The sequence below is a fragment of the Mesoplodon bidens genome (assembly GCF_964165515.1).
Source record: "Mesoplodon bidens genome assembly, chromosome: 17".
NCBI classification, from domain to species: domain Eukaryota; kingdom Metazoa; phylum Chordata; class Mammalia; order Artiodactyla; family Ziphiidae; genus Mesoplodon; species Mesoplodon bidens.
The window spans coordinates 25,862,347-25,869,666 of NC_138174.1; positions in this window are offsets into that span (position 1 = coordinate 25,862,347).

Consider the following 7,320-nt stretch of genomic DNA (forward strand, 5'->3'; position numbering starts at 1 on the left):
AGCAGCTTTTGTTGTATGAGCCTGCACTCTTTTCTTTTGGGATGTGATCTTATGTACTTATTAATTTGCCTGACTGATCTGATTATTTCCAATGTTAGACTATATTTGTGTGGCTTATGTTCCTTTTCCAACTGAGCTATCAACATGGGTCTGAAGCTTCCAGATCTTCCCCAAACAGGAGGTCTTGGATAGAAAGCAAAGAGACTAACTGGCCACACTGGGGAAAGAATACCTTTCCCCAAAAGAATGTGTCGGGGCACAAGTGACCTAGAGCTGAAAGGAGAGGTAAGATAGTGGAGTGAGTTTTAGTGAAAGGCTTACTTTTAATCCATGCCAAGCTTTTTGAGTATTTTTAGCACGATTTTTTTTCTACCTTTCAGGGCTGAGCATAGAGACAGGTATGGCCTTCAAAATGCAACAAGATATGAAGATAAAGACAAGTATATCATGTGAGATAGAAGTTAAAAACAGTGATGTTATATTTAATCTGGCTCTAGGCAATTTTCCAGATGAATGTTTCTACCAAGTACACAGTATGACCTCTGAAGATTCAGGAAAGGAGACAGGAAGCCAAGATAACTCTAGCAATCAGCTCCTTATTTAAACTTCTACAGAAGCGTTTGCATGAAAATTCCCCTCAAAACCTTCTTGCCACTGGACCTGGTGTATCAGCCTGCAGTGGCTGCCTGTAGGAAATCTCCCTGCTGGGAAGGTTGAACAACCAAGGGATTCTGGTCCGAGGGTTTACTGCAATGTAGCTACACAATGGAAATTTTAGCTCAAGGTTCATCAGCTAGCACCCTTTTGGGAAAAAAATGTGTATATATATTTAAATCAGCTTTATTGAGATGCAATTTACATGCAGTAAAATCTACCAATTTAAGTGTATGATTAAATGAATTTTGACAAATGTATACAGTTGTGTAACAGCTAGGATAATTACCATATAAAACATTTCCATCATCCCCCCAAATTTCTCTTGTGCCTTTTGTGGTCCACTCCTCCCCTCAGCTCCTAGCCCTTGGCAACCACTGATTTGTTTGCTATCTCTGTGGAATCACACCACAGGAAGATTTTTGAGTTTGGCTTCTTCCGGTTTCCTCTTGAAAAAGAGAACTAGTGGGCTCAAATTACCGCAGAGGGTAACTGGACATTATCAGTGGCTCTCAGGGTTCCCTACATATTATTATTTGGGGGGAGGTTAGATAGGGGATTGTGGGGAGCTATGGTGAGCTCCTGCTTTTACAAGTGTTCCCTAGTGAGCTGAAATTGCCATGGGGAGTGGTCAGTCAAACCCATCTGGCATCACTCCCCAAATTGGGAAGTTCCCTTGCTACCAGCTTTATTCAATGTTTGTTCTCTAATCTCGACTCCTGTGCCATAAGCATCTCGACCCAGGTGGGTCCTGAAACAGAAGAACGATACATAGTGGGTAAGAGGACAGGATATGGAGTCAAGTAAAACTGGATTTGACTCTTGGTTCTGGTGCTCACTAGTGGTATGGTTTTGGGCAAGTTCCTTAATTTTTCTGACACTCAATGTCTTTTTCTGTACAATGGGATAAAACCACCTACCTCAGAGTCCTCTTGGGTGAATTAAATGATACCAAGTATATGAGGTACGCAGTTCAGTGTTTGGCTCATGCTCTGCCCTCAAAAGAGAGTTATTATCCCTGTTTCTCATATTGAATTTTAGGTTCAAAGTGGTCAATGAGTTGACAAGATATAAAGCTTATTGGGATCAGAATTTATATCCTCTCCCCTATCAGACTTGTGGCAAGTAGTAACTCTTAAAGCAGGTGCCATTTTGGCTTAGAAGAGTTTCATCCATTGGGACATCCTCTCTTTGTCCTCAGCGCCAAGATTGATCCTCAGAGTTGATGTTTTCTATCTTTTGACTCCAAGAGCCACACTGACATGAGCAACAGAAACTGAGGCTGCTTCCCTTTGCTTTTGAGCCACTGAAAACCTAAATGAAGGCTGGCTTTCATCAAGCCCTGGATGGGACCAAAACAGACGTACATGTTCTCCTACTGGCTTTGCTGGAGTCAACAAGCACATCCGTCCTCTCAGAACATGCATGGGTATTTATTTTGTGCTTCACTCTTAATAAAATACATTTATCTTTTGGGGATTTGTGGTCATTGCCAGCCTCAAGAATGTGTTTTCCTCTCTTCTTGATTTGTGAACCAATGAAAGGGCGATGGCAATGAACGGACTGAGGGTGACTGTGTGGCCACCTTCGGGATGATGTTTGGGATGTACTGAGCTTAAGCTGTCAGCCACCTCCAGCAGATGTCTCACCATGAAGGATGATTGGCCTCCTGTGCTCCAGAATGTTCCAGAACAACAAAAGGGTAAATTGTGACACATCAGAAAATGAAAGGCAGGCACATTTCTGAGGCACACTCCCAGCCAGGGGAACAGACCAGCTGGCCTGGCTCCTTCATGAGAGATGCTATTTGAGTTGTCAGTTCAGCTGCCAGGCCTCACATCTGTAGCTTGGGATGTGCCCACTTTTCTCTGAGATCTGCATCCACTCCTGGAATGCATTCAAAGGGAACAGCCCTTGGAATCAAGGTCCATTGTGGAGAAAGATGGCCTTCACTCTGTCGAGAGGGGAGGCTTCTTCTTGGGCCCCCTCCCTGGACACCTTGGAACAAGGAGTTCCCCTATGAGGATGGTTCCTCAGACCTCAGCCCCTCAAGAATATTAAAGAAAGACCTATGGTTTATCTGGGGGCTTCTATGTATTTTTTCTGGAGCTCAGTGATGTGGTGGGTGGTGGAGGATGAGGATGGAGTGATGGAGTTTATATGATCGAAGGAACTTCATTCCTGAGCTTCCACCCAGGAAATTTATACTGACCTCCAGCTCTCTCATGTTTTAGTTGGATTCTGTCAGCTTACATCTTGTTGTTTGTTTGTTTTTGTTTTGTTTTCTTTTCTTTTTGGTTGTGGCCTATAATGTTTTCATGTCAGTATTACCAGTAACTTACTCTGACTTTCACCCTGGTGGCTGTTATCAGTCAGAGTTTAGTGCAGAAACAGAAACAGCCTCTTTTAAGTGGGGTGCTGCTAATGCCATATTAGATAAATCTCACAATCCCAGGGACTTAGCACAAGAGCAGGTTTTTCCTCCCTCACTTTGGTGACCACTGCTTTCACCATTTCACCCCTGGTGATTGTGTCCATAACATCTTCCTCATCTACCATGCCACTTTCCCCCCTAACATACCAGTTGTATACCAGTTGCCACTATGATGGGATAGAGTTTCTCTTCCAAGATGACTCTCTTCCAAACAGTGATTCAGGGACCCAGACTCATTTCCTTCCCTGCTGTGTCTCCAGCATCTTCACACATAGCTTCCAAGGTCACTGTGCTTGTCTGCATCAGACAAGCAGAAGGGAGAAGAGTGTGGAAGATCTTAAGTGGAAGTTGTTCGGCTCAGGTCTGAAAGTGGTGTCCATTTGTGATGGATCATGATAGTTCACCATCCATTGACGTAGGGCCACACCCAACTTTAAGGGAGGCTGGGAAATATAGAGTCCAGCTGGGTTCACAGGAGACAAGGAAATGGGTGGCCAGGATACCTCACCACTCTAGGTATTGCAAGGAGAAAAGGATTTAGGTGCTTTACAAATTCACTGGAAAGGCCGGAGGCATGACAACCAGAAGCTACCATTTTAGCATTTAGTTTTGAGGTCACACCCCTACCAACCACACAGAAGTCAAGACACCACATCTACTGCCACATCAGCCACAGAAACCACTGGTGTCATCTCCACCCCCTTCAAACTGGTACCAGACTTTGCAACATGGAGTCCATTTGCTGCCAACTCTCACCTCTGCTGGGGCCCACTTAACCCCTTGTACTCCTGGAAAGCTTCCACCTCCCAAAGTGGATCTTGTTCACTGACCCTAAAAGAACCCAGAACCGTCTCTACATAGGAGGCTGGGAAATGTCATTTGTTCTTCCTTCCCCTATAACACAGGGAATATGATAGAAAAGTTTGGAATTGATGCCAGCGCCAATAGACAGTGTCTGCACAGCAACCTCATTCGGCGACCACTGCTCACACTATTTCTGCTGCTCCCATGTTGTCTCTGGTGACTATTTCTTTCAGCACATCCTTCGTCCCCTGGTCATTCATCACCGTTTAAATTTTTTTTTTTTTATGCTCACACCTAGTGATAGCTTTGCCTGATGCCACCATAATGGGAGGGAGAGTTTCCCCTCCAGCAGCTCACTCTGAATGAGCTTAAGAAGGGGACCTGATTTTTACAACTTTATAGCTCCTCTGCCAGACTCTATCAGAGATGTTGGAATGGTAACCCGTGGTGAATCCATCTTGTGGGCCCACCAGTGCCCTAAAAAAGACTTAGGCTCTTCAGTTCCTTTTTGAGGATAAGAATAAGAATCTCTTCTATTTGTGTACCATCCAGAAACTTCCAGAATTCGGGCTAAGACAGGTCCCTCATTTTCCCCCATTCATCATCCCTGAAGGATTGGCTGATGTTTACCCCCAGCAGACCTAGGGGGTCCTTGGGCTGATGGGCTGCTTTTGGGAGGTGATGCTTTATCCAGAACTTCGGAGGTGACAGTGAAAATAGGGACACCCCAGGGCCTTCTGTAGGCTCTGATCTGCTCCTGAAGAGAATCCCGGCATGTATGAGTATGCAGTTTTCCTTCTAAGGATACCACACAGTTTGTGGATTTTCTCAGAACCATTCTGGGAGGGGCTGTGATCCACAGCCCCCCTGAGACCATCTGCTGCCTGCTGGAGCCAGGGTGGCAGATTTTCTAGCGGGATCTCAGGAGTCAATGAGTGAAGGCAGAACTGCCCTGGAGAGGAGGGATTCTGGCAGCATAAGCTCAGGGAATTTGTTTGGGAAAGAAAGTTTATAATAACAGTGTTCCAGTTTCTGCTGAATAAAACATTTGGAGAGCTTTTCTTCTCCCAGCAGAAAAATCAAACACTCTGGTGGCAATAGAATGGTTGTTCTTTTTAAATGTTTTTAATAAAAATCAGATGGTTGCAGTCATTTGATGGCTACACTGCCCTCCCTCCTGACCCTGTCCTGGGCATCGTGTGGGAGCACATGGGACCCCATGACTCAGGGTTAGAGCATGCTCTCTCATTTAAGCAGATGGGGAAACAGCCATCTGAGCGAATGGGGCATGATCCCAGAGAAGGTACAACCAGCTGCAAAACAGACCAGTAAATAAGGTTGATACGTATCTGGTGGGTAGTTCTATAGCAACGCTATAATGGTGTTGGTATGTAATGGTGTTGTTAATGGTGTTGGTATGTAAACGGCTATAAGTAGACTCTGGATTCCGTGCACCCAATTAAGAAGTAGCCTGGAAGCTCTCTCTTGGTGCTGTTTCGCTGTCGTTTGGCTACAGACCCAGCCAGCAGCAGAGCTCCAGTTTGCCTAGCTGTCATCACTGCCTGCAGGGAGAGAAACTTCATTTTTGTCAGTAGGAGACAGGAGATTCTGGAGTGGGCCTCGCACTGATGGGGCAGCTCAGAGGTGATACTTCCCTTGGCCCTCTCCTGCGTGTGGGAGGATGCCAGCCTGGCACATCATGTGTTCCCAGTGTCTGCCTCCCATTAATCCAGAATCGACAAAACTCAGAGCCAGTTAATTCTAGGGATTCAATAGGCGTGAGTGCCAGGTTATTCCCCTTAAGCCCTCTGGCAAAGAGAAGAAGAGGAGGTGCTTTTTCATTCTGAATCAACCTCACCTGATCAGAGACCTGGGTAGGCATCTGCCTGCCTCTTATAGGATTCCAAGGACTGGGGCTGCTGAAGGTCACTCTGTGCCTTAGGGATTTGTTCTCAGTTAAAATGCAAATGCTTTGGCAAAGAGAATATGTTCAGAATGGCTTGTTGTTTTTACACCTTGCCTGAAAAGTTTGAATAACGGAGAGCTTGAAGTCTTTAAGGTGGAGCTTGAAGTCTTTAAGGTGGAGCTACTCGTAGATGGGGGAATCTCTGACACTTTACAGGATGGGAGAAGGAGAGAGAGTGGCAGGAAACACACATTTTACCTACACTTGCTGACCACCGCCCCTTGGGAAAACACCTGCTTTTTTTCTTCTTGTTTTTAAAGATAGTATTAAAAACCACCACCACCACTATGACCACCTTCCAATATGCTCCAAGCTGCACAGAAAAGAGCAAAGATATAGACCCTGCTCTCTGAGACTTACTTTCTGCTTGCACATCTTGTTTTGCTGGGGCTGGTTGGTTTATACTTGTTGCCCTGCTGTAATTGTGACTAGTGGGCCCCCTTTCACTCTTAGAAGGTTCTAGTGTGAGCAATCATATAGTCACCCTATCTGTAGGTATCTCATAGGAAAATATCATTTGTTTTGTCTCTTTTGTTTAATCTCTTCATTAAAAAATTTTTTTTAAACTTTTTTGGAGGAAGCAGCAAAGAGACACATGCTTCTACTTTCATACAGCAATTAAGTGACAAGCAAAAACGTGAGTTGACTGGCAAAAAACCATGGCCAGCCTAAAAGAGATCAGGCTTTGCAGCGTTGCAGAATGAGGTGGAACTTGGGGTTCCTGGTTCCTCTTTAGGCCCCTGAGGCTCACTCAGCACCAATGCTCATCTTGGTGGCCACAGCGGGGAGCATCAGGGAAAGGCCCTGGTGGGCTGGTCTGCTGATGGCCTGGTAGCCTGAATGGGACTTTTTTAGGTAGAATATGCTGGAGATGTGGCTATGTGGTAGGGGTATCCTGTGACAGAGGTACTCAAAGTGGAGGTAAGTCACCATCACATCGGCTCCTAGCTCCAGTGGTGAAGTGAAGGCTGGTAATGTGACTTGGCTGCCTCCACTGGGGAGAAGGGTTCTTAAAATTAGGAAAAGATGGGCAGAGCTGGGCTTATAGGCAGTTTGCTCTGCTAGACTGACCTGTGTTCAATTCCCAGGGTGTTTGGAGATCTGTATACATACATGGGCACACACACACAAACACACACACACACACACACTTCCATGCATAGTATCTACTATATAGCAGGCACTTAACATAGGAAGGCAGGTGGTAGTGTATGTGATCTGTTAAAGGAAACAGATCTGGTTTGGGGGCAATCAGACTTGGGTTCAAATCTTCCCAGCTCCATGATTTACTAGCTGTGTTACCTTGGTCAGATTTCTTAAACTTTCGACATCTCAGTGTTCTTTTTGAGGATGAACTGATAAAATATTTTCCAGCCCTTAGCTCCAGGTCTGACCCGCAGGGTCAGAAAATAAATGGTGTCACCAGCTACTTCTCCTCCTTAGCCCAGCTCTAGTGTTTAAG